General features: G+C 35.6%; 1 protein-coding gene and 1 non-coding gene across 4 annotated transcripts in view; one reads left to right on the top strand and one right to left on the bottom strand.

Annotated features, from left to right (window-relative positions):
* Positions 1–13196, bottom strand: part of RNLS (renalase, FAD dependent amine oxidase) — a 283483-nt gene that overhangs the window by 213488 nt on the left and 56799 nt on the right. The window lies entirely within an intron of this gene.
* LOC118759453 (U6 spliceosomal RNA) lies at positions 3184–3285 on the top strand. The gene has a single exon (XR_009246573.1). It is a non-coding gene; the product is annotated as a U6 spliceosomal RNA (small nuclear RNA).

Genomic DNA, 13196 nt, shown 5'->3' with positions numbered 1-13196 from the left:
TGGTTTAGTGACTTAATCCTCACCTTGCATGCACTTGGATCCCATAGGGGTGCCATTTTGTATCCTGACTGCTCTGCTTCCCATCCAGATCCCTGCTTGTAGCCTGGGAAAGCAATTGAAGATGGCCCAGAGCCTTGAGACCCTGCAGCCGCATGGGAGATCCCGAGGAAGTTCCAGGCTCCTGGCTTAGGACCAGCTCAGTCCCTGCTGTTGTGGCCACTTAAGGAGTAAATCAGTGGATGGAAGATCTTTCTGTCTCTCTTTTGTAAACCTGCCTTCCCAATAAAAAATTAAAAATCTTTAAGGAAAAAGAATATAGCAAACAATTTTCGAGCACTCACACCACCACTTTCTATGTCTGTATAATCTAGACACTATCCTCACTTCACTTCAACTTTCATAGGTGCTAAGACTTCCCTTCAGTTAAGCATGTGAAGAAAACAGTGCTCCACAGTTATTAAAACAGCCTCTCTTATGACAGGTTCAATTCTCACTGATGAACGAAAAATCTCATTTCCATTACCTAAATTAGACATGCTCTTTTTAAAGTAATGTTAAATAGTAAACTGGTCCAACTTCTGGACAAAGATTTTCTTCAGGAATTCTTCAAGCTTTGCATGTTTTGTTGTAAAAACATGAAATTGATCTTTCTGGAAAGGGTGCATACAGTTGTTCTTATGACGTGAGGAAAATCATCATTAGCCTCAATTTGTTATCTGCACCTGCAGTTCCATGAGGGAAGGGAGGTCATTAGCTAAACTGAGTATCACAAGGAGAGTTTGGGTTAGATGGTTACACTTTGCAAGCTTCCATTATTATTATTCTCTTGGTAAAATACAGTGCATACTGTATCTGTTCTCACTACCTCATTGGGATACTGTCAAAAGAAGTTATTTTCATTTAAGAGAGTGGAACGTACCGAAAGAGGAGGAATTAGACTACCAGTGGGGATTGAGCAAGGAGAGAAATTTGTGAAGAAAGCGGAGAAGGCAGTATTGCAAATGAGAGAAGGCAGTGTGTGGGTAGAAGGGGCGACAGAGGAAGAGGAAGGGCCAGAGGAAGGGAAGGACTGTGCAATCTTACTGAAGTTACGCAAGGGCAAAGCCTACCTGACAAGAAATGCAAGGTTAAGGGCAACAGAGGTGGAAATGTGGATCTCAGCATTTTTTTTTTCAAGTTCAGGATTTTGATAAATGTCAGGTGTCAGCCTGAAGTGGAAACTTTGAAGGGAGGAACGGGTACATATCTGAAAAACTGGGGCAGGTTAGAGGAAAGCAGTTTTTACAAGTTGTGAAGGGGGATGCAGAAGACAAAAAAGGAAAGGAGACAAACATTTTTAACTTCTCTATTTTGCCTTCCATCTGGGTTGCAGAAGGCAAAGGGGACAGAAGGAAGAGGGGAAAGAACATTTATTCACTTTCTGGAAGAGAAGCACCCCAGAAAGACATTTTTAAGAGGAAAGCACTTGAAATTATCTGTCAATGACAAAAAGGAGTGCAGTTGCTCAACAGAGTTAATCCAAGACAGTATTTAAAACCACTGGAATTAGGGGATCGACAAGATTTTAAAACTGAAAAACAGTTCTTTGGGATATTACAACAAAAGAATGTAAATTATTTAGAATTATTTAGAATTTGGTTAACCTGGCAAAGGGTAAACTCAGCATGTGCTCCAGGAATGGCACACAGAAGGAACAATCTATGAAGTGACAATCTGCTTCTTCAGAGCCTAGAAAGAAAGAAAGAAAGGTAGAAAGGAAGAAAGGAAGGAAGGAAGGAAATAAATAAATAAATAAATAGCCTGGTTGGATTTGGATCCTGCAGGATATGAACTTGAAACAGAACTTTTTGAAAAAGGGAAGAGGGATGCTGTTGAGAATTCGGTGAAACTATAAACCATCTCTGAAAAGAAATGCACAAAAATTTACACACATGACTTCATAGGCTTTTAGGCTATCTATGGCCACGTACTGCAGAACTCCCTCACATGAAATGCACAACACCCAGCAGTCTGTATAAGGCACATTTGCCTGCAGGGAAGAGGAAGATTTCAGCTGGGATAGGCAACCAGTTGTTACACAGCTCAGGATGCAGCAGGTAAGTTAAAGAGAGCATCTTCCCATGATGTGCAGCCAGGAAAGATTTCCAGCTTGTGCCCTGCAAGGTACTTCTGTTCCTATGAGGGACGCAATGGAGAACTTTTGTGGGAATACAAACACAGCCACAGAAATCATAAGAGAAAAGGGAATTCTAAAAGGCGGGAAAGAAAAGATACCAAGAACCTCTAATTGAATGCTCTGTTACCCTGGGAAATACATCAATACAAAAATTACCAATTTTTTAAATTATTTTTGTAAGACAAAGTGAACTCGTTATAACAGTGTAGAAATACAACTGAAATTTAAAAACAGTAATAGACTAATGGACACAAATCAATTCCCCGGAAGCAGAAGGATTAGACCCAAGTAGCACAGAATTAGCCCATTGGTGGTAAAGTGCATTTCAAGACAAAAAACAAAACAAACAAAAAAAACAATACCACAAAAATGACAACCATTATAAACTAGGCTTCAAATTAGAATAGTTCATACTGAAAGAAGTTTTAAAAGCCTTGATGATGGTTTTTAGAAGTTTAAATAGAGGAGATATAAACAGGCCGTCTCAGATTTAGAGACCAAGAGCCATGGATTTAAAACAATAAGAAAAATGAAAAACTCTTTTTAACAAACAGAAATGAAAGGCCTAAATATAAGATACGTAAATGGAAGGATTTGAAGTTGTGGTCATTTTTAAAAAAAAAGTTTTGTTGAAAACTAGTTATAGACAGAAGAAAATCTAGGACAAACCATAAATGTCATATGAAATATCTTATATAACAAACTGATAGCTTAATCCAGTAAAAGTTCTGGGAAAGAACAAGCACCTGTCCAAGGACCAGGTGTGAGGAGAAAAAGGCACAACACCACCTGGCCTCTGTTTATACCAAGGGAAGATTTTCTTTCTTTCTTTTTTTCTGAGCCAACTAACTAAAACTTTGAAAGAAACTTTGAATAAAACTGCTATAAAACTGTTTCCAAGGAACCATTCAGGAAAGAGAGAGAAAGAACAGTTAAGATATGGTTAAAGAAATAAAATTTATCTGCATATGGTTCAGACAAGAATTGCTGAATGATGCTAAAAATAGTGAATGAGTGTTCGCTTTGCTAAAACTGGAATGATACAAAGAAGATTAGCATGGCCCCTGTGCAAGGATGACACACAAATTTGTGAAACATTCCACATTTTTTTAATTAAGAAAAAAACTAATCTGATGAGAAACAGAATATTTAACAGGTCTCATTGTATTTGTTCAGAAATATACTTAATCGAACTGTTGGGACTCCTTGACAAACATCACCTTCATTAGGTAACCCTTGCAAATTAATATTATAAAACCACACTGTGTCCCTTCTGACATATTTTACAGCAAAGGACATAATTTCACATCAGGAAAAAATTTAAAAAGCAGAACCCAAGCTTAGTCAAAAGGAAATATCATACAGATTCAAATCACAAGCTTAAAAGTTATCGTCCAGTCCCAAACTTTTCAAAATGTCAAAGTCACGCAAAAGAGATCTTTCATTTTTGTTTTATTTCATTCAGGATAAAAAGTACTTCTTCAACACTGCTAATATACCAGGAAGTGATTCTATTTAGTGCTGACATTTCTTTCAAAATGGGGACGAATGTAATTGTCCATCATCAGGATTAATCCTCCAACCTCTGAAAGATTTCAGCCTGGTTGTTAAAAATCTTTGGATTCTACACATATAAGAGATGAATCATTAATCACAAACAGAATAGTAGCAGATGACATATAATCTAACTTGGTCTACCAACTGGATTAACTGAATTTGCTTTCCATTACCCTAAAATCTCCCCTCTTTGGAGTAAGATTATAGTCTTAATTTAGGAGCTGGTATGTGATGCATGATGTATTTTAAATATACCTACAACAATAAGTAAGTACTGTTAATCTGATTAACAAGGAGGAGTTTTCTCTTGCCTTACTAGTGTTAGAAAAAAAAGCACCATTAATAGTAATTTAATTCTACATTAAAAGGTAATGCATTTGACCACTTATGGGTATGTTACAGGATTTACAGCTATGAATTAGTTGTAAAAGTCATCACCTTTAAATCTGTATTCTTTTAATCAAAACAAGGGTACTATTGCAAATTCAGTTGTAAAGAACAGTGAAAATTTCACAGCAGACACAGAAGAGTGTAAAATGCTACATAGAAAACACATTTTAATTCAGGAATGAGGCAGACTATTAGTGACACTTGGGTTCTCAATCTTCTAGGTTCTTAATGGTCTTATTTATGAATGTTTCAGGGTAGATCTGAAAAATCAACATGCTATTTTGCCTGCCTATTGCAATCGAGCTTCCCTATGCTCTACTATGACACCAAACTTACTTGAGCCTCTGAACTGCGATGTGCTCATTTTATACTATATTTGCCATTTGCACATTTTGTTTTCAAAAATATACTGACTCCTCTACAATTACCTCTACAGTCAATTAGCATTCAAAGACATCATCTACAAAAAGAAAATTTCAGCACTTGCCAAGATGAGTTTGAAATATTTAATTCTTTAGAAAAACAAATGATAGTATATTCCTCTATATTTTCAAAGTTCCCCTTTGCTCCCACATGATCCTCACTTGCTACTGTCAGCGAGCAGGAGAATATGGAATTAGTCCAGCTCTATTTATTCCTATTAGGGCACTTACTGAACATTGCCCTTCTCTGCTAGTTTACAAGATTCTGTAGGAAACACAGCCTAGAATCTTTGTAACTATCATAATCCATTGTTTATAACAATGCTCTCAAGGCAAATCCACGTAGAAGAATGTATATCACAATGAGATACATTGGAACTGGAAACATAGGGAGGGTTTAGAATGTAAATTTTTAATTATACCAAGGTACTCTAAATTATTATGAGAAGTATTGAGATACTAGACATTTTACCAAGTTCTACACATGATTCTTATGCATAGTAAAGTTTTGTAACTATCAAAAAAAGGCTGTATTTTAGGCACCTAATATTCTGTTTGACAACTCATAAAACTTTATCAGAAGAACTGATCTTCTCCTTTCCAGTGATCAAAAGTGCGTATATTCTCTTTCCATAATAAATCTTTAAAGATAGAAAACTAAAAATATCTCTTTTACCTTTTCATATGGGAAAAGTTTAAAAAAATGTACACAATGTATTTAATATGTAATTCTATATATGATGGCAAAATAAAATTAAAACAAAGATTTTAATGATACAAGTGATACAGCTCAAGAAAAAAAAAAACAACAAGAATAAATGGATTGAATAATATTGAGTTCCACAGTACCTATTTGTTATTCAATATCACAGCTTGTGGCCAAACTTTTTTAACCAATTACTCTACTCATTTCTCTCACTCTAAATAGTTTTTAAATAAATCACTGACCCCATGCATTATAATTAAATAAATTTTATTGTTAATTTTGTAAATTCCCCTCTTTGGAATAAGATTATAGTCTTCATTTAGGAGACATTATATAGCAATTTCAGACACTCCCTTTTTATAATAGGTATTTATTATTTACAATAGGTAGTTATAATTTCACAAACTCTTATAATCTAAAACCATCATTAGAGTCCTCAGATACATGGGCAAGTGGAAAAAATTGTCAGAGTATGCATATTATATTTTGCATAAAGAGGAAAGTAAAAGAAATAAGTGTTTTTGTTGAAATCTGAAATGAATAAATATAACTAAAATGACAAGAGAGATGAGTTTGAGAAAGAAGAGGAGAGAGAATGGAGACTCAGTGTGTGTCTGTGTGTGAGAGAGAGAGAATATGAGATTGAAACTACGTGTATGTGCGAGAGAGGAAGGGCGAGGGGGGGAAAAAAGGAGAGAAGGAAATATTTGGGGCAGAAGACAGAGTGGATAGGAGAACAGGTGAAGAAGGGTCCAAAAACTGTTAAATAATAATGACAACTGATTCAGTTAAGAATGATCACTGGATTCTAAAAGTTGGTCGTTTAGGAACAGAAATTTCTTTTCCTCCCAGGTTACTTATTAATTTGGGGGACTCATGCCACAATATCTTAATAAATACAAAAAAAGAAAAAATATATAGCACTATAATGCCAAGATATATTACTAGTCATCATTTTAACCTAATGATCAAACTTTGTCATTAGAAGTGCAACTTGCTTTCATAATGTGCCCTCACTGTGTTGCAATAAATAAAATACATGTTATCTGTGTCCCGAATGTTGAATAGCTGTCAAAGTATGGTCCCTGGACAGAAGCATCAGTATTACCAGTGAACTTAAACAGGCACCGACTGCGCTCCAACACAAAGGTACTGAGAACCTAGTGGGTGGGCCTGAGAGCAATCTATGGTTAACAAACATTCTAGAAGCAGAAGTTTGAGAACTATTGTTTTAGCAAAGCTTAATCAAAAAACAGTGCAACAGATCCAGATGATTAACTGCTCTAAATTCTTGAAATAATTCTAGACCACAAAGAAAAAAACATGGAGCCAGGAAGTTTGTGGGAGGAAATTGTTAGATAAAAGTCTAAGCAACTAAACAACCTAGCATGATGAGTGAATTTAAACAGATCCCAAACGTAAAAGAAAAATAAATTATGAAATTATTAAAGTTTAAGTATGATTCCATGCTAGATTATAGTATACTTTACTTATCTTCTTATAATATATTGTGATTATAAAAAAGTCTTATTTTTTTGCTAATGAATGTTAAAATACTTAAAATATCATTAAGTGTACAACTTTCAAATTGTTCAAGAAAACAAAGTAAAATGAATGAAAGGTGTAAAGAAAGGGAAAAAAAAAAGTCTGAAATACTGGTAACAAATGACACATTAAAGCACAGGATATATAAATGCCATAGTTCAATGTTTCTATAATTTTGAGCATTTTCACAATAAGAAATTGAACAAAAACTAATGCAAAAAGTCTACAAACTGAAAAAAGTGAGATTTCTAAAATACCAAAAACGAAGAAGTCAACAAACAAAATATTCTATAAATTCTTTTTTTTTTTGCAAAAATTAAGATTAAAACAGCCTGAAGCCGCTAAAATGTTTAATCACTGAAATGGATTGAGATAACCTGGTTAGTCAGCTACTGACTTTTCATTCCTGTATTTTATAGCCACCCACATGTGGGCAATATTAAAAAATGCTGTACTTCCAGTTTTCCCTCTAAGAAATGCACAGAGTTAATAACAACACCATCAACCACAAGCCTTTAAGGTTCAGCATCCTAATAAAACTGATGAATCTTGACTTGCAGCCTCAGCGGTTAAAATTACGGCTATGAAAATCACTGCTAACGGCCAAGTTGCATGAAAGAATAATTATATATATTTACTGTTAGCCATCAGTCAAATCAAGAGCTAGGAGGAGAAATGTGGAACATAATTATATATGGATACACAGTCTAAGGCCTATATTCCCCAGATACAGGCACACACACACACACACTCACACTGTGCACACAAAGAGTATAGTGTATAAATCTAATAATTTTCTTAGAATATTTTTCCTGGTAATTCAGAAAATCTATTGAAAAGCACAACAGAAAGATTTATGTAACATCTCTAAAACAAATCAGCTGCAAACAAATCAACCAGAAAGTGCAATGATAGGTCAGGGTTATAGAAATATTAAACCTTTCCTTTTACAATCATCTTTTCTTGAGCAACTGTACCACCAACAGCAATACACTTTCCCTAAATTAAAGCACATGATTTATTGCTAACTTTCTTCCACAGCTTTTATGAGGAGATATTTTTTAGCTTTCCCATGTGAGCTGCTAACATCTGCACCAATGAAAGAATTCTAAGGAGCAAAAATCACAGAGGATTACATTATCAGATTTTTTTTTAAAAAAGAGAAGCAATACATTATAATTTGATGTGCTGATAGTTTTTGAAGTACTTTCCAATATAAACTTCAAAAGATCATACTGAATATTTAATTTCAATGCACACGCATCAAGAGTTAAAAATTACTGGCCATTAGGAAACTAAATCTGATACAAAGATGTAACCAGTTATTACACTCATAAGCATCATTTTGAGCTGTGATTATATGTAAATCCAATGTCTCTACAATTGGTAAGTGTGGGATTAACTGGATATTTCTGTAACTTTAAAGAGTCAACAGTCAAAGGGGTTAATCAGTTAATAGTTAGCAATCGCAGCTGCAAAATGAATCACCATTCTTTGAAAATCTAAATCTTAATCTGGAAGGGTCTCTCCACTATAAGCAAACATTATTTTGAAGCCTTTTATTACGACTCTTATCCTGTCTTCAGTTGCCAGCTGTGTCTTTACTAGACTTGGGGAAAACAACAAATTACAAGTGACGAACAGCTTGATACTGACAGTTCTGGTGTGAGGCAAAAGGTCAGGGAGTCTGGAGAGTAATCCTAATTTTGTGGTTATGACTGTGTACTATACAGACATAACTCCCTGGATTTGAATAACCAGCTGCTTACACACTTTGGAACCTAGTGAGAGGACATCACTCCTGCGTGCCTTTATTTCTCTAAGGTGGGGTCATCAGTAACTGCCTAACTCATGGTAACAATGTGATTAATAAGCTAATACAAACGAAGGTCTCAGCCACAGTATGTGACGCACATCAAGGGTAGTGCTCCATCAACATGGCTCAGGTTGTTGCTGTTGCTGAGAAGCAGCATCAGTGTCTCTTATGATCCTGATGATCCTCACTGGCATCTTCTCAGTCATTTGTGAGTTCTTGGTGATGATCATTAGGTGGCATTTACAGCTGATAACAGGAATACTTTGATGTCATCAGTGCCAATGGTCATTTTTAAACTTCTGTAGAGTTTGGTGAAGTGAAAGATCATATTTTTATCTTGCAGTGGAAACCTATGTCCCTTTCACTGTTTTTCCCCCACATTATTCTAATCCATCTAAGGAATGACCATTTGAGATACTGTTAATACAAAAAACAAACAACTCCCCCTCCCCCAAAAATAAACTGGCATTTGAAAAAGGCTCTAGCAATGATTGTGTCAAATATTCCTACTGTTAGCTTATTCTGTAAATTTAACTCCCCACTTACTGATCTACTATCATTCTCTATCCATTTTCAATGGCACTACGCAGTTCCCCATAGGTGCTGGGAAACAATAATTTTAAAACAACTACTTTTTCCTCAGCAAGTCTCACTTTGGTGGTAGCCCAGGAGAAGGAACAGAAGGACCCATTCTATTTTACTTTAAGTCAGAGTTAGAGAGATACAGAGACAGAAGGAGGGAGAGGGAACAGGGGAGGGAGAGAAGGAAGGAAGGAGGAAAAGAGGGTAGGTTTCCTTCCATCTGATGGTTCACTCCCCAAAGAGCTGCCATGGCCAGAACTGGGCTGGTTTGAAGCCAGGAGCCAGGAGCTTCTTCCAGATCTCCCACACGGGTGCAGGAGTCCAAAGCCTTGGGCCATCCTCTATCGCTTTTCTAGGCCACTAACAGGAAACTGAATCTGAAGTGAAGCAGCTGGGGCTAAAACTGGTGCCCATTTGGGATGCCAGCACCACAGGCAGAGGGTTAGTCTGTTATGCCAATGCACCAGCTCCAAAAGGGCTGGTTAATAAACCTGACAAAGTACTGCTCAGTGGAGTCTTCCTCCCACATTCCAGAACTGAACTGCTCCTTGGGTTTCACCTCATGACGGAATACTGAAAAAAACACAGCATTTTGATGTTCAATGTCACAACATTAAGAAGACAAATGTGTCACCTTTTTTCTCCAATAATCATGAGTTTTGTGAAAGGCTGCTCTTTGACTTCAACACACATGGACAAGTAATTGCTGCCCATGATTCCAAAGAATGGAGAGAAGCACACCTGTACATGAGTTCTGCAAGAAAATGGATGATGGGCACTTTTTTTAAAAACCACTGCATTCCTAAAACTTCCTATTGGGGACTGGGTTGAGTAGGTCTGGAGGAAGTACTTGTTAAGTAACAGAATTAATGGCAGAAAGAAAGGAAGAAAACAGAAAGGGAAAGAGAAAGGACAGTGGTAATCCGATTTGAATTCAGAATGGAAGTGTAAGCATTTGAGTGTCTTTTAAAAGCTGCTACAAAATGGTTACTTTGACACTTTAAGAACAGTTCAGTTTGAAAAATGAAAGAAAAGAGAACAACTAAAGAACAAATGCAAATGGTTATTAAACAGAGGATACATTTTCCACCAAGGACACAATAAAGGGTCTGGGGCAGGGGAGGGGGCAGTGAGGCTTAAGGAGTAACACCTATAAGGACAGATTTCCTCAGCCTTACGATTAATAAGTACTAAAATAAGACACCAATTGGCCATATATTATTTCTTCCTCAAATATGTTTCAAAGTATTAAGAATCATTCCCATCGATCTGGAGTAATTTAGGGCTTTTCTGTCAAGATGACCTATCAACTCCATTCCAATTCTAATAGATTTTTCATGGAATCCTTTCCAACTATTCCAAATGATCACTGTAAGTAATTTTAATATATGAAGTACATGTGCTTATTGAGGTTTTTGATAGAAATGAACATTTAGAAAATAAGATTGGAAGTCTCAATCATTTTACATTTTATGAAACTGTCAAATTTATTCTAAATCTTGAGAAACTGTCAAATTTATTCTAAATCTTTAGAGAACCATATGCTTTTCATTAGAATAACAATGTTCATATAAATTGAATGTACACTTGGACTAATAAATATGTAACTGCTCCATGTGACAGAAGATAGGATAACACATTTAGGAAATTTTAAAAAATATTTGGGCAAATAATGCATACCATTATGACACAAACTTGCAAAAATAGCACAGAAAAAGATTTTAAAATGTTTTAAGTTTTTCAATTATTCAATCCGGCAAAGAATTAGGTAATAGTGTCAATTAAAATTTTCTCTGACTCATAAGTAACTTCAGAATAAAGGTTTGGCCAAACCGCTCATGTCCTTAAAATGCTCTACTCAGTAAGGATGCACTGTCTCTATTATATAGCAGTAATCCTATTGTAAAAACGATAGATTTGAATTACTGGAAATCAAAACAAACAATGGCAAAGTAACAATACTCATTATGGGCCCATTTTTGTCACTAACGAGCACCTTACATAATTTAAAATTTTAATCTACATAAAAAGATGATGAGGTAATACAGTTAAAATGTCTACTTTTGAAACATAAAACTGAGGTATAAAGTGGAAACAGTGGGGACATGTGAATGGAGACTAAGGTGAGGAATAATCCTGTATGTTCTCCTGCATGGACACACTGGGGACATGGTCACCTTCCCTTGCCACAGGGCAGCCACTGCTAGGTTCCTGGCTTCCTCACCTGTGAGGAGAGTCGGCTCTCAGGGACACACAGGTCAGTGTGATTGGAACAACTCCCTCCCTCCTTGGATGATGAACATCTGGAGTGTGCAAGAGAACAGTCTAGGATAACACCTTAGGTTTTCAGAATTGCCATTGTCTGTCCTAGGGAAGAATATGGGAGGAAGAAATTGTGACTGGGGATTCTGAAATGTATCTGGCATAATTTCAGTTTGATGTACTTATTAGACAAGCAGGTGGAATTCCTGAGGTAAACCAGAGTTCAGGGGGTAAATCCATGCAGACGATAGAAATCTGGGACTTTAAAGTTCTGAGACTGGAATGCGGAGGGTCTAGACCGAGGAAAAGCAGAAAATATTGCAATAATTCATGAGATATTGCAGCATTTATAGGCCAAAAGATAAGAGAGAATGAAGACAGAGGCTGAAGACTAAAGATACCCTGAGGTCAGTGAAGACTATTAAGGAGTAACAGTAATTTATGCCCAACAGTGCATAGGTTAAATACAAAGAAGGCCTGAAGATTGACACTGGATTTAACATAGAGGTAATTAATACCCTTGAAAGTCGACAGTTAGGAAACCTTTGCATAGTACGTAAAATGTACAATAATCTACTTAACCAAACTTCCAACTGTTGATATTCAGATTGCTTCAAATATTTTACTTTTATAAAGAGCATTGCAAAATCAACCTTAAATGGAAATCAGTAACAATATTTAAATGAAAAAGAGTAATGTGCATGTTCTAAAATGGGAGGTAAATTTCACTACCAGAGAGTATACAGTATTGTAAACAGGAAAATTAGAATTAAAAAAAACAGCATATAGTGTACTAAATATTTCAACAAAGTTGGGAAAACTCTGGTATAGATCAAGTTCTTAGCAGTCAACTACTCTTAATCATTGATGAAAGTGGGGTGTTGAAGCCCCTGTCATTATATTGGACTTTGTCTTTCTAAGTCCATTATTTTATAAAATCAAGTACCCTATCATTGGGTGCATAAACATTTAGCTATAATCTCATCCTCTTGTTAAAATGATCCCTTAATCATTACATAATAACCTTCTTCCTCTCTTTAACAATTTTTGCCTTAAAGCCTACTTGTCTGATAATCGCTACCCCAATTCCCTTTTCAATTCCATTTGCATGTAATATCTTTTTTCATTCTTTCATTTTTCAATCTGTTTATTTCTTTATTGGTAAAGAATGGATTTTGTAAGTCAAAGTACATATGGATTTTTTTTTGTCAGTCTGTAGCTGTCAATTGGAGAATTTGTAAGGTTCCTGGGGAGGGCGGTGACAAATTCTTTTCAATTTTTGCTTATCTTAGATCTTTATTTCACCTTATTGTAAGAATGAGATTCTCTTTTTTTTAAGAAATCTGGAGTGGAAAAATTTCTTTTTTCTTTTTTTTCTTTTAGGACATGGACTGGATCTCTTCATTCTCTCCTGGCATGTACAACTTTTACTGAAAATCTGTTAGGATGATGTACGTTCTTTTCAAGGTGATCTGGCATTCCCTCTTGTAAACTTAAAGATATCCTCTTTGTGTCTTACTTTTGAAACTTTGATTATAATGCGTCAAGGTGAGGATCTTTTCTAATCTTACTTATTTGAGGTTCCTTGTGCTTCCTGTATTCCGATCTCCATCTTTACCCAAATTCAGGAATTTTTCTACTATTTCACTGAATGGGTTTTTTTTTTTTTAAGATTTTAATTACTTTTGTTATTAGAAAGTCAGATTTACAGAGAGGATAGACAGAAAGATTTTCTGTTCA

This window comes from Ochotona princeps, chromosome 13, assembly GCF_030435755.1.
Source record: "Ochotona princeps isolate mOchPri1 chromosome 13, mOchPri1.hap1, whole genome shotgun sequence".
NCBI classification, from domain to species: domain Eukaryota; kingdom Metazoa; phylum Chordata; class Mammalia; order Lagomorpha; family Ochotonidae; genus Ochotona; species Ochotona princeps.
This window is presented reverse-complemented; position numbering and strand designations above follow the sequence as displayed.